Source organism: Acinonyx jubatus, chromosome F2 (genome assembly GCF_027475565.1).
Source record: "Acinonyx jubatus isolate Ajub_Pintada_27869175 chromosome F2, VMU_Ajub_asm_v1.0, whole genome shotgun sequence".
Classification (NCBI taxonomy): Eukaryota; Metazoa; Chordata; class Mammalia; order Carnivora; family Felidae; genus Acinonyx; species Acinonyx jubatus.
The window spans coordinates 30,330,625-30,346,376 of record NC_069394.1 but is presented as its reverse complement, the minus strand read 5'-3'; the positions used below and the strand labels follow the sequence as shown (position 1 = coordinate 30,346,376).

At 36.5% G+C, this 15,752-nt stretch overlaps 1 long non-coding RNA gene across 1 annotated transcript in view; it reads left to right on the top strand.

The window, feature by feature from the left end:
• LOC128312901 (uncharacterized) overlaps positions 1-15,752 on the top strand; it is a 78,878-nt gene that overhangs the window by 2,100 nt on the left and 61,026 nt on the right. The gene's annotated exons all lie outside the window — the stretch shown is intronic.

The window sequence follows — 15,752 nt, the reverse complement described above, 5'->3', positions numbered from 1 at the left end:
AACAAAACTTACCGATATTCAATAGGACATGATTTCATTTCACATTTTAGCATATTCCCCAATCCTATCATAATTCATGTATTTGTTCAAGAAACATGTATTGAATGCCTACTATTTGCCACACATTTTTCTAGGGATATAACAGTTAACAACACAAGCGTCTTTGCCCTTAAGGAGCTTACATTCAAGTTGGGTGTAGCAGGCAGTTAAAAAATAAACAAGAGTATAATATGTCAAAGATTGGTAAATGATATAAAGAAAAATAAGGGAAAGGGGAAAAGGAATATTAGGGCAGATGGAATGGGGGGAGTATTTTTTTAAGAGGTCAGAAAAAGCTTCACCAGTAAAGTTTCCTTGAGCAGAGACCTGAAAGAAATGAACGAGTGAGTCATGTGAATGGGTGCCTGTGGAAGTGGTACAAGAACAAATCGCGAGTGAGAACATCGTTGAGGTTTGTAGGGCACAGCAAGGAAGTTCGTGTGGCCAGTAGAAGGTGAAGTCTAAGAGATAAGAGGGGCAAAGAGAAGGGCTTTCAGGAGGAGGAGGAAAAATTGTGACTGGCAGCAGTTCTTCATCTTAGAGTAGTACCTTAGAATCACCCTGCCCTTGCCCAGTCTGCACCCTTGGAAATTCTGCTGGAATTTATCTAGGATGAACCAGACAGCAGCAGTTTTTAAATGCCCCCAGTTTATTCAGAACCATTGCTGTAATGATTTAAATGGATTATAGGCCACTGTATTCTATGGATTTGCTCTGAGAGAGATAGAAATTCTGAAGGATTCTAATGAGAGAAGAGGCAAAAATCAGTATTTTAACTAGTTCATTCCAGTTGCTCTGTGAAGAATAGACTTTACAGGGCAAGGACCAGTTTAGACCACCTATCTGTTTTTAACATTGTCCATAATGAACATGTGTAGCTTTTGTATTAATAATAGAAATCTCTCATTAAAAAAAATTTTTTTTTAAACAGATTGAGCTAACTGGGTGATTGGTATTAAGGAGGGCACTTGTTATGGTGAGCACTGGGCATTGTATGTAAGTGATGAATCTCTAAATTCTACTCCTGAAACCAATATTACGCTGTATATTAACGAACTAGAATTTAAATCAACACTTAAAATAAGCATATCTTTTAATGAGAAACAGAGCATTATATTCTCTATTATTCATCTATTCTTTCAGATGTGTTTCTCAAAGAAAGATTTTCACCATGGCAACAGATTGTGTATTACCATAATAAAGCACCACAAATTGGGAATTGGCTTGAAATTCCCAAATCCAGGTGTCAGTAGGACTATGCTTCTCTGGGACACTGGGTAGAATCCTTCCTTGCCTCTTCCTAGCTTCTGGTGGTGGGCAGCAATCCTTGGCATCCCTTGGCTTCCAGCTGCATCAGTCCAATCTCTGCCTCTGCCATCAAAAGGCCATCATCACATCATCTTCCCTGTGCCTTTGTCCAAATTTTGCTTTTATAAGGATACAAGTTGTATTGAATTAGAGCCCATCCTAATCACTTCATCTTAATTTGGTTAAATCTACAAACACCCTATTTCCAAATAACATCACATTCCGAGGTATTGAAGTTTAGGACTTCAACATATTTGGGGGGGGGGGCACAATTCAACACATGCAGATGGATTCTCATTAAATCTTTAATAATAAATAGTAGAATTGGAATCGTGTACCAGTTTCTCTATCAAGACAAAATTCTACAAAGGAAAAAAAAATAGAGCTATTTCCAAAAGTTGATGAAATTCTTGAATAAAGGATGACTGCCCTGAAAAGGAAAGTGTATGATATGTTTTTTGATTCTCTAACTTTTGTACTCCAGCAGTCGTTTCTCAGAGAAAAGACTGAAAACCTATGAAAAGATTTGGTTGTTCCTGGTGGCTTTCAATCATGGAACATAAATTTTCAGTACTTTGGTGGGTTGATAGTTAGGGCTGGATCCTTTAGCCTTTATGGTCATATAGCTGCTCCAATTTATGGAAATTAGAGAATCACCCACACCTTTCAAATTGTTTTCAGTTCCAGAGTAGTGGGAATTAGAATCTTAATTAACATTAATCTGAGGGGGTGCTTAAAACCAGTCTAACCTGCTGAACAACTTCATTTTACCCACTGAAGTCTTTTGTTTTCAACATTAGAATGAAAATTGTTAGGCTGACAGATGAACTTTATAGGGTGGCTGAACTTTGTTGAATGCTGGCTTTGAGAGCCAACAACAAGCTTCATGAAGAAAAATTCAAGCAACACATAATGCTTAGCCTCAAGATACCCGGAGGCAAAGCAAAGCCTTATCAAAAAGCCACTGGTGACGCAAGTAACCAGGTTGAGCTGAAATTAATGTATTGGCACACATGTTGTACAAGGAAAATAAGTGAGCATTCTCTCACAGGACAGAGAGCAAAAGATGATGAAGAACAAACACCTACTTCTCGATATATTATCAAACATCATGTTTGGAATTACTCTAAAAGTACACACTGTGAAGTGTAAACTGTGTTTGACCCATCTATTATCTGGAAGTGAAATAACTCCAAATTCATTTATTTCCACTAATCAGCTGCTACACATTTTTCTCCAGCTTCTGCCATCTGCTTTTAATTACCAAAACAGTTTGCAATCCAAATTTAAATGATAAAAAGTTAATTATCACAGGCTTTCAGCATACAGGTGTAATCAATAAGAAAAGAAATAAGCAGATTTATTCAGTTTCAAAGAGAAACTTACATGAATCCAGAACATTGCCAAAATTACCTTATTTCTTGGACATTTTGAGAGTTCATAAACGAAATCCACCCCAAGTAAACAGCTATAAAGTAAATTTGGATTAACAATACTAACAAATAGTGTTATTTTGGGAAGGATGGTTGAAATAAAGTTAAAAAGACCCAAACAGATTTCATGGAGAAAAGTATGACTATGAAGAAAAATAGCACTCTCTCCAACAGCAACAATTAAAACTGAACATCTGAAGTTAAATAGCATAAATGTTTCGACACCTGGTAAGTTTACCTTTAAGTCATATTTACATAAGTTTTTTTAAATTTTTTTTGGAAAAGAAAACCAAATGCCTAGTTTTCCTTTTCAAACAACAGAAAATCAAGGTAAGAAAGAGAAATGAAATTAAGGTTGCTGAGTGTCTACCATGTATTCATATGTCACAAATTCAGTCTTGCAAACAATCCTATGGAGATTATTTCTCCCACTTTAATGATAAGAAAACTGAGCCTCAGAGATAAATTTAAGTTGAAAGTCAAACTTAGGGCACTCTATAATTGATGGGTACCTTCCACTGCCTGATTAACACATGATGAACAGCAAAAAACTTGATAAAAGAAAGTTTAGCTGTATTTTTTGAAGGACCCCACTGGATTGACAAGTGTTACTGTTCAAAAAAAATAAACAGTTCATTTTCCAGTACTACATCTCATCAAGGCTCGAGTCCAAACAATTACATATATAAATTTATTTATGTATTTATTTATTTATTTATACTTACATATAAGGTATATACTATTATTTTGATTATAATATATACTTTTATATGTATATTACAAAACATGACAATAATTTATTTAACATTCTGGTGTTTTTCAAGCTTAGCAATGAGCTATATAACTCTTAAGGATACATTTTGGAGAAGACAAAAGAATTGAAAAGGAAAAGAATAGATGGACCCAGATGAAATGGAAATGAGAGAAGTCTGAAGTGGGTTGTCAAAAGGGAGGTATGGAAAAGAAGATGAAAGTAATCAAAGGAAAGGCACAGAGAGAAATGAGAGATGTGACAGATGCCATATGGGCAAAAGACTTTCGAGAAAAAGAAAGAATGCTTACAGAGATATTTTAGGAAGACTTTGTTGTGATGTCAAATACAATCCTTTCCTTGGTCTCCCTATGACATCATCAGTAAAAGCCCTTACTTGTAAAAGCAGTACTGCAGACCACCTCCGCCAATACCCAAATGCCAATATTTTTTCCCTCTCAAGAGCCAACCAGGGGTTGGTTATTTGGCCAAGCATAACATCCCAAAGTGACAGCAGTAGTTGCTGCTTAGCCTCTCACCACAGCCACCATGCAGAGAAGCTTCTGTAAGACAGCCAAAATCCCCTTAGGATTCTCAGTAGGGGAGGCATCAGTTGGAACCCAGAGATGGATCCACTAGAGGTGGCAGATCACTAACACTATCTTATTTACCTGTAATGTGAGCAGGTTTGTTGACTTGAGGAAGAATTTCTACGTACCTGAATAGGATGCACCCCTCTCCACCTTTCTGATACACATCCTTGAAAGGTACATGTAAAATGAACCAGAGGATAACAAAATAAACTTTCCTCAGTCTCACCTACTTTCTTGTCCCTGAGACATGCCCATTACAGCAGTTTATTAAGAAACTTAGATGCTAGGAGAGACAGAAGAGAAGAGAGGGAGAAACAAGCATGCATTGCCTGGTATCATTCTTGTTCATGGAACCTGGCCCTATCCCCTCCAACATGATTGAATGTTGTCCTTTGGTTGGTTACACATTGGGTCAAACACATAAAGGTACCCAATTAATAAGTATGATAGGACTTCTGGCATTTAATAAGTCAACCAACAACTTGAGTGGGACCTTGGAATTCTCTTAACTTGTCAGGAACTTAGGGTCTCATGTCCTTTACCCTGAAATTTGGGTTAAGTAATATCAACATTAATCTCAGATGTTGAATTCAGGGAATAAACAGAGGTAGGCTGAACTAGCTGGGATGAAATAATCAGGGAAAGACTGGTGAAACTAAAGTTATGAAATTATTTTGTTTAAGGAAGGAAAGGGAAGTGGCTTCCTCCCTACTCTCCCATTCTTAGGATATCTCCTTAAAACATAATAGGCCCAGGAAGAGGCCTAACCTTTCGATTTTAAAATGTAAGGTCACAGGCCTTCTGACCTTTGGAATTGTAAACACCTAGCTCCAAAATGAACACAGGAGTCTTTAAGGAGGTAGCAATCACATATACATCATTCATCTCTTGAGGAGATAAGAGAAGTTAACTGTTCTTTTTTCTACTTTTCTGTGTTAATTGATGTGAAATTCTGTCTGGACTTTGTAGTCACTTTCATACTACCTTAAATGCAAATCTGTTTGTAGTTTTCCAATAATAAGTTGTGCCTTCTCTGTGTTCTATATTGATGCAAAGGAGACTTCTGTTGTTGGTGGCGGCCAGGTTGGTAATCCATGAACGCAGAAGGCAAAAACAGACAAATAACTTACTGGGATGAGGCTGAACAGTTGGGTAGCTGGTGGTATCATTTAATGTGAACAGCCACAAAAGAAGGGGCAGTTCTTTCACAGAGAGCAGAACTTCAGTATTGGCGGAGTACTTAACTACCAAACTTTTATCTCTTATTTCAGTCTCTTCTAACACATCTTGAATTTCTCCCACATCCAATCAATCAGAAGACCCGATTTTTCATCCTTTCAAAATCTCTTTGAAATCCATCTGATTCTCTCCATTCACAGAGCCATTACATCAGACCATGTGGCCATTACCTCTCCCCTAGCAAATTTAATCACCTTCAATTTTGCTGCCTCTCAAACCACTTCTCCACACAGCTATGAGTCATATTTCTAAAACACAATATCTCTGCTTAAAACTGTGGTATATAAAGATCTCTTTCTTCTTGCTTCTGCTTACTCCACCAGCTTGATTTCTCATGACTCCAAAACTCTTTGCCCATTTCTTCAATGTGTGGTCCCACCATAGTAAATTCCTCAATGTTACTTGACAGCCTTACTCTGGTCTCTAGGGTTTTGCATAGGCTAATTTCTTAAGACCATTCACAGCCATCCCTTCCTTTAGTTACCATCCTCCAAACACTACTCTCTGTTCTTCATTTAGGAGTCAACTAGAATAGATCACCTCCCTCTGAATTTCTTGTCTGACCCTTTCAAGGTATCCCTAATTTCCCCTATAGCACTCTGCTTTGACCTAATCTACTGTTTGTCATAGTATACTGTATTTGGCAATTCGTACTGTCTTTTATATTATAAAGTCTTTGAAAGAATTCTTAATAAGTATTTAGTAATCAAGTCAACAGGTTATTGTTCAGGAGTAGGGTTGGTTTGCATACCAGCTTGAACCAGTGCTTTAAATGAGTCACGAGAACCCAACTACATTTCAGTCTTGACTTTGTTTCCTTGCATCTTGACTTCACTGTCAACTGCTTCTGGTGTCACACATGACTGACAACAGCTGAAGGTCTATGTTCTCTCCAGCCCAGTGGGAAAGAGTACCTTTCTCTCCCTGAAGTCACAGCAAAATTCTTATTGAATGCCATTAGTTTTGACTGGGACACATGCCCATTGCTGAAGCAATCACTCTGGCCAAGGAAGCTAAGGTGCTCTAACTGGGCTTGAATAACATGCTTATACTCTGAGCCAGAGATGGAATTCACACTAAGAGAGCCACATGGAGTATAGGGGTGGTTCTTGAGAAAATAATAGACATACTGGTAACAAAAGAAAAAATTAATGCAAACTGGGAAACAAAAACAAAACAAAACTTTCCATTACAGTAAATAAATTACATGGCTGTGTAAATCAATATATTCAGTGGCAGGTTAAGAAATTATAGCTTAAGAAGAAAATCCAGCTACAGACACTTGAAATCTCATTTATATGATGATTTAGCTAACCTTTCCCTATAAGGTAGATTTCTTTGGGAGCTAAATTAAATCCATTTAAGTTTTTAGTTTTCTGCATAATAATGGAAACTTATTTCTGAGTTGCATGCTATACATTCCAAAAAGATTTATGATTATGTTGATTTTCACTTAACCTTTAGTTTGAATATGACATTTTAAATTTGATGATTGGATTTCCTCAATAAGTTGGAAACATGGAAAAAGTTTGTGGAGGAATGACTAATTCTGGGTAATAAAGGCAAGAAATAGCACTTTTACTGTAATTCTAATTCTTTTTTTTAATTTTTTTAAGTTTATTTATTTTGAGAGAAACAGAGCACACAAGCAGGGGAGGGGCAGAGAGAGAGAGAGAGAGAGAGAGAGAGAGAGAGAGATCCCAAGCAGGCTTTAAATGGCCAGCACAGAGCCTGATGTGGGGCTTGAACTCACAAACTATGAGATCATGACCTGGGCTGAAGTCAAGAGACAGATGTTTAACCAACTTAGCCACCCAGGTGCCCCTGTAATTGCAATTCTTAATGATTAGTAATAATTTAAACCTACATACATAGTTTATTATGTGTGATTCAACTGGGAGATTCAATTGTAATGAAAAGTTAGGTAACATGACAGACCAGGGCAGGAAGGGTAAAAAGAGCTAATTTATATTCAGCAAAAGGTTTGTAGTTATTTAACAACTAAGAAAAGCTTGAAACACACTTTTCCCCCTCTGAAAATTTTAGTACAACTTGGCTGCTCAGAGAAAAATCAGCTTCTCACAACACCTTTTTGTGATGAGAGCAAGCTGCCAAGAAAGCTCCCACCTGATAGAAACAAGTCTGAGGAATGTCTATCTTGAATCAGGTGTGATAATTAGTTTTGACACCACTTTCACAGTAAGACTCCTTAATCCTCCTGAAATTTTATAGAGGGATAAATCAAGCACCTCCTATATTATTTACAGTATTCCAGTGGTGTGTTTAATCTCTCCTGTTCATACTTCAGGAGATATTTGAGTTAGGGACATGTGGGCTGCCCTAGAAGTATCAGAAGATTTTTTTCATGCTTAAAATAAATGCTTTCCTAAATAGAAAGACTCTGTTCACAGTTTATACAGCTATATGATAAAAGAGATTCTGTTCCCAGAGGCAGCATGATAAATCAGAAAAAGCACTGAATTTGGAAGTCAGATGCTTTTAGCAGAAGTCCTCAGTCTTTGCTTTAAAGTTTTTGTGACCTTTAAGAGTTTCCTCATCTCCACTGGGGAGAAAAAGTATCTTGTATCTGACAGTTATTATGTGAATCAAAAGGAAACCAATAACTTATGCAAAAGAGGTCTACAAACTACACAATCATACAATCTCAGCCTCAATACTTCCCTATGAGAAAATACTTGAAAATCGTAGGAACTGAATATATTACAGTGGAGTCAAGACAGATTTGTGATATGTATATATACATATGTATAACTGCTAAATTGCAGTGCAGTGATAGCTAACATTGATTAAGCACTATTTATATGCAAGCTACTTTGCAAGGCTTCTCCTTCCAAATCTGGCTACAATTCCATGAGTTGGCTAATATTGTTATTTCTATCTTATAGAAAAACCAAGGCCAAAAAAAGATTAAATAACTTCCGTAACTCCACACAACTAGAAACTGTGGTCCTTTGACTCAACATAGGCCAATTTATTCAAAGTCAATATTCTTAGCTCTACATAACTTCTCCATCCATATAGGTCTATGTGATGGAAGACATGGTCCTGGTATACTCCCTAGTAAAAATAATGTAATTGATTCATGATAAAGAAGCATCATCAACTTATGGGAAAGTAGTTGATCATTTAATAAAGAATTTCAGGAAAATCAACTTCTTTTGGTTTTATCATAGCCTCATAACACCAGAATATTTAAAAGCTGAAATAAGCCAATCACTTTTTAAAGCCTTTTAAATAAGCCTTTTAAAGCTTTTGTTTTAAGTCTTTAAGTCTTAAGCCTTTTTAAGGCTGAATAATATTCCATCATATGTACATATCACATTTTGTATATCCATTCATCTGTTAATGGATAGTTGAATTGTTTCCACTTTTTGGCTATTGTCAAAAATGCTGCATGAACACTGGTGTACAAATATCTTTGTGAGTTCCTGCTTTAAATTCTTTTGAGGTATATACCCAGAACTGGAACTTCTGAATAATATGGTAATTCTATTTTTAATTTCCTGAGGAACCTCCCTACTGTTTTTCATAAAGGCTGTACCATTTTACATTCCCAACCAACAATGCACAAGAGTTCTGATTTCTCCACATCCTCACCAATAATTACTAATTTTTGTATTTTTATAATAGCATCCTTGAATTTTATAGGTTGTTTTATAATACACATGTATTTTTTTCAATTTCCAGGAGTAAATACCTTCAAACACTATAAAAGAAAATCAAGAATGACACAGTGAGATCTTGTTGAATATGAAAAGGTGGAATTTCATGTCCCTAATTATTGAATTAGTGTCTTTACCTTGAGACTTCCTTATAATGAAAATTGTCAGAAAGCCTTTCTTCTTCCTATATTCTGCATCTCACTTGAGGAGATTGCCCCACTATTAATTGATATACAGCCTCACCTTGATCCTTTCCATTATCCCTTATATCTATTTGATAACTAAGTGTCCTTACATATATTTGTAAAGTCATTTTTCTCTTCTTCATCACCACTGTCATTGTCTTGGTATGGCCCTCATCAATTCTAGTCTGATTTAGAGCATTTTCTTCTTCTCTCTCTGTCCCTCCAATATTATTATTCAAAGAGGCAAATATAATTATACCATTGCTTTGCCTCTTGCGCCACCAATATCTTCAGCTAAACTTCTCAAACATAGGGTACTTTGTCACATTTGTATGAAGCATAAAAATCATTCTAAAATGTTGATTTTCTTAAATGAGAAAGAACTTAAATAATAATTTACATATTACAATAAGCACAACTGTATTATGTAATTTTCCTAAATTTTAAGCAAAACCATAGGCTTCAAAAGTTTTTTCCACATTAGGACTTTGGACTATGTGAACTACAGTGCCACAGCATCAGAGTTTATTTCTCTCTCTGTCTATAAGGGTACACTGAAGGGGAACCTTGAGAAATACTGATTCACAGGATAAAATATAATCTCCTTAGCATGTCATCTGATGTTCCCTGTGAATTGTCACTTGCCTATATCTCTAGACTCACTTCTTTCACCTTCCTCCATATTGATGCCTTATGTTTCAGAAATGCCATATCATTTGTGGTTTTCAGAACATCACTCTACCATTTCATATGCTATTCTTCTCTCCTAGAAGTTTCCCCATCCCATCCCCCTATCCAAACTGTTCTATGTGGTGCACTCCATTTCCACCTTTGTATATCTACCCAAATACTTCTTTGAAGCCTCCCCAACAATCTCCTCTACCCTCCGCTCCTTCACAGTGTTACCTAATCTGTCTTTCACCTTAATATGGCAATATTTTGAGAGAGCCTATGATTAAATGCATAGTTTCTAAAGATAGTCTACATGGATTTGAAACCCAGTACCATTTTCTACCTGTGCGACTTTAAGCAAGTTAACTGACTTCGCTGCACCCAGATGTTCTCTGTAAAATAGGGCCAATACTAGTGCTTACCTTATGGGGTTGTTGTTAGGCTTTTATAGAATAATATATGTACAGGACTTAGAAGACCTCCTGGAAAACAATCAGCATTCACAAAATGTCACCTACTTTTGTCTTAATCATTTTAGCATCCTCACAACCTGCCACAGAGTAGGGGCTTGGAAAATGTTTATTGGAGCAAATTAAATTTCCTTCTTACTAAATACATGCTTTTGGCCTTCAGTTGCTTCTCTTTGGCCAAAAGAAAAGCATTCTTTTTTAAAAAACTGAAAGAAATCTTGGTGACTGAGAAACCCCAAATGTGCTGCTTACATCCCTGGTGTCTCAAATTATTTTGTGTACCCTGCCCTAGAATTGGCCGTGGTGGTAACATGTCACAACAGCTAAATTGAGAAAGGAAAGAAATAAAAACACTGATGGTTTGAGAGGGAGTTCATTTTCCCTTCTGCTATCAGAAAGTGGTCCAAACCTCCGCACAGGACATGAAAAGCAAACCTATACTTGGAGACTCATCTTTCAGAGTTATGAAAACCCATTAGATATTTGTTGAAAGGAAAACGTTTGTGCATTTGGATGCTAACTCCACGTAGAGGGAGAAGACTGCCAGAATGCTTGTATAATTGCCTGGACTGCTAGGGGTTTTGTGCAGGGTCTTGAGACTGGTGATAGATGAGCCTAAAAGGACTGCTTTAAATAAACCAAACGTCTTGGATTAGTGTCACTGGACTTAGAGCCCCCTGGGAAAGGCCTGTCTCCCGTGATTTCCAGTATACTCCACTTCCAACGAGCTGGAAATGCCACAAGAAAACTGCTGTTCTCACGGTATTTTTGCCTTTTCCATTTCTAGTTTTAGCTAAGAAAAAAAAAATGGCATGTGTACATGATAGAAAAATCAGAGCATCCAAATGTTTGATCTTTAAACTAAATAGAATTCACCGTGAGTTTCAAATAAATTCAAATAAAATAACTTTGGGCACGTTCTCATAAATTTCATTTAGGCGGATATATGCCTACAAGTAAGCCAGATTTATTAAACATTGACTATCCTGAAATTGTATTCCATATACATTGATTGAAGGCAAAGTGGCAGAATAACTAAAATTGGTTAATGTCTCTGAATTTTTGTTTAGGGATACTTACTTAAACTACTTCCAAAAATGTGCTATAAATAGGTAAGCATATTTAAGTAAATATTTGGGTGTTTCTCTATAAGAGATTGACTTTTGTCTATTTACAAATTCGTAGAAGGGTTTAATTCCATGTTTTAAATTATGCTTCAGTAAAATGCAGCAAATATTTGAGTCACTAACTATGTGCCAGGCAGAGTGCTAATAGCTGGGGACCTACTTAAGGGCACATTGACATATGCTAGTTGTTTTTAAATATGTGCAGTTACGAATACTGGGGCACCTGGGTGGCTCAGTTGGTTAAGCATCCGACTTCACCTCAGGTCATGATCTCACGGTTCGTGGGCTCGAACCCCACATCGGGCTCTGTGCTGACAGCTCAGAGCCTGGAGCCTGCTTTGGATTCTGTCTCCCTCTCTCTCTGCCCCTTCCCCACTTGTGCTCTGTTTCCTCTCAAAAATAAATAAACAGTAAAAAAGTAAAATAAAATATAATAAAATAAAGAATATTTAGATAAGGTCACTGAAGAAATCTGAAGAAAGAGGAGAAAAAATACAATGCAAATTGTCATAGAAGAGTTTGAGTGATCTTCAACAGTGTGCTTAATGTGTTTCTATTAGTAGCATAAAACAATGACTAAAACTTGAGTGAAAATTAGTGTTTTTTAATTCTACAAAATCTTGATTTTTGCATACAAGTTAATATTTAAATTTATCTGTAAAAAAAAATAGAATGATCACTGTTTAAATATGCTTAGTGGGGGGCACCTGGGTAGTTCAGTCGGTTGGGTGTCCGACTTTGGCTCAGGTCATGATCTCTCAGTTTGTGAGTTCGAGCCCGCATCGGGCTCTGTGCTGACAGCTCACAGCCTGGAGCCTGCTTCAGACTCTGTCTCTCTCTCTCTCTCTCTCTCTCTCTGCTCCTCCTCCGCTTACACACTGTCTCTCTGTCTCAAAAATAAACATTAAAAAAAATTTTTTTTAATTTTTTCTTAGTGGCAAATGTTCATAAACCAGTTAAGCAGATCATAGTACCAAGGTGGTAGGAAATATTATTCATATATGTACATACTAATAGATGTGTTTAGATTAATCGAATCTGTTAATTTTTACATACATACTATGTACATAATATACATGGGTAAGAGCTCAAAAACATGGAGATGGTCAGATATACTTGGGTCTGAATTTTTGTTCTACCTCTTCATAGCTGTGTGGTCATAACTGCTTAACGTCTCTGCGTGGCAGAGTCCACATCTATAAAATAAGTGTTATAATAGTAACTACCTGAGAAAGTGATTGAGAGAATGAAGTGAGGATGCACATAAACTGTTTAGCTGAATGCATAGTGAGCATGCAATGAATGTCTGTAGTAATACTAACAAGGTTAATGAAAAATGCTGTTAATAAACTACAAAGAGAAAGAAAATTGAGAACAACTGGGGAAAGCTAATGATGTTAACATAATTTTAATAAGACTAGAAATTATAATAACTATGAGTAATGAAACCATGTGTATATTTCATGTTGTAACTCAAATATATGATAATATTCGAATGTTTTTGACACTGAACCCAGAGCATATTCAATTCCAGGAGTTTGAATTATCCATATCCAAAGAATATTTCTCTGCAATTCAGTGAATGTGCCTAGGAATAGCTAACATATAAGCACAGCTTGCTGACCATGTCTTTGTTTCTCGTTCTGAGTTCTGTGAGCTGTGAATAGTGTAGTGATATGTGAGCTGCTACTGGAGTTTCTGCTATAAGCATGGGGCAGCATTTCCAGTCTACAAACAACCCCACTGCTAGCGTAGTATTGGAAATATAGTGTTTCCTGTTACTTAAGAACATTAGGAAAACAGGGCTCTTTAGACAATCAGTGACATCTCTATTAGAGAAATTTTCTCTTAGCTGGAGTAAATACTTTTCTTGCCTCAAAGAGAAATAGCAGGCTAGTATCAAAACAACAGCCTTAACCCCAGGAATGTATTCAGATAGAGGGGGTGGGGAGGAGGAAAATTGGCAGTTTTCAGGGGGCTCCTGGATCCTACCACCGGTGGGAAGGAATATAGACTGTCTGCTTGAGGGTGCTGCACAGTTTTATCTGAGCACAGCAAGTTAACTTCTCCAGAGACTTCCTTTATATGCTATAGCAAGAGAAGGAATCTGCACTTGCCCAGATGAAACGAAAGATGAGGAGGGTATCTTGACTTCATCCTTGGGCTTGCCCCAGAGGCAGCAGCAGTACTGTGGTAAAGAGTCCTCCTCTTTATAGTGGTAATCATTTTGCAGTACATACACATATCAAACCATTATGTTGTATATGTGAAACTAATATAATATGTCAATTAAGTCTCAAAAAAATGAGCTCTGAAACAGCAAAAAAAAAAAAAAAAAAAGTTTTTTTCAAAGCTTTATCTGAAGTACAGTCCAGGAAACCAATACTCGTGAACTGTAACAAAGTATTGTTCACCATGGAAAATAATTTGGTATGACAAGGAGCTCTCATTCACTGAGTCTAAGGTTTAGATAGTGGAAACAATGTTATAAAGGGTTCATAGTTGAGAGACAGATGAGCTAATCACAGAAGTTTACATTAATGGAAAATAATTAAGGATCAACCCTTTGTCATATGCCCTCATGAAGGGCATTCACAGTTGACTTACCACATAACATCAATAAAAGCTTCTTCTCTCATGATATAAATCCAGATTTACCATTTGTCAGGTTAGTTTCTTTAGGCATTAGTTGTACCAGCTTAAAAGTAGAAAGTTGTTTCCTGTTTGCCCATATAACTATTTTAGCTAAATAGTGGTCTGGACGCAGGATTAATAACCAAGTAAAATGTCTCCAGTTTATCAGAGATCTAGCAATTTTAAAGCCTCACAAAAATGTCTTGTTCCCAACCAGTCTCTGTCTCTATTGGGACAGCACATAGAAACCAATTATGATGCCTTTACATGGGGCTGGGATGTGCCTATTAAAAAGTGACTCATCTCTCTTCATTTAATATAGTTGTCAGATCTTAAAATCAGTATCAAACTCCAAATAAAACTCTTAAGAGTTCTACTACATCCTTACTCAGAAGTGTATTATATACCTTTCCATGAGGGGGGAAAAACGTCAGGCAAGAACAAGAATGCCAGTGGTAGAAATGAAGAAGCCTTCCAGCTGTGCAAGGGGATCTCTGTAACAGCCTCAGAATTTAAGAGGATGTTGGATTGTGGCATGTGGTCTCTCTGGGCATAAGCTGGAAACCAAGATTAATTAGGATCATCTAATAGCTAGAAGCAAATAAGACCCTACATAAGGGCACCCATTTCTCCTGAGATTTGGCAGGAGGCTGAGAGAGTTTTCTCTGTACTGCTCCGTATAATAGACTTATGATTATTTCGTATCCTAAGTTTCTAGGCTTAATTGGCCTGGAGAAGTACCCATGACATAAGTGACTCTGAATTCTCCAAATCAATGTTTTCCTGTAGTTAAAACAATTAGTGAGTAAAGAAAAACATTAAAACAGATCATATTTCTCTTTCTGGGGAAAACCAGAGATTTATTTGCTTTTGAATCATGAAAAAGATCAGAATACTTTTTTCTACTCCTAGTAAGTCATTAATGCCTGTCATCTGAAATGTTGCTTTTGCCAAAGATTGTTTATAAATGAGCAATTAGAACTTACTGAAGCATTTTAGATGAAGGTTATTTAATTGATGAGTGAACTAGCACCATATATCAAGTTGTGATTTTTCTTCCTTAGCAAAAGTATGTGACATTAGGAGACATAATGCAGAGCTTCTGTGTATGAAAGTCATATGCCAAGATTGAGACTATTTACCACAGAAATAAAATGGGGAAAACTACTGGATATAAATAAAATAATAGCCATTTTATACTCACAGCAATAACTTACCTATATATTTTTGTATTGTGTGTGAGTGTGTGTGTGTGTGTGTATGAGAGAGGGAGAGAGAGAGAGAGGAAGAGAGAGCGGGGGGGGGGGGGGGGGGAGAAACCAAGCAGGATAAAGGGTGACATGTGTTTTGGGAAAAAGGTAGCACTGTTTTGATCCCTAGTGGTGGTTATCATAAACATGAAAATCTTGTCTCTTTATTGGGTAAGATTCAGGAAAAAAATAAGATATCAGGAAAAGATAGAGATAAAACTCTATCATTTCAATCATTATGCAAGAAATTGAAGGGAAAAAACTGCATTTCAAGTCAAAATGATCAGGGTTTCTCTCCACTATATAGCATGTAATATAGATTGTAAATAATTGTAAAGATTAGAATTTAGCTTCTAAATCCTATAATT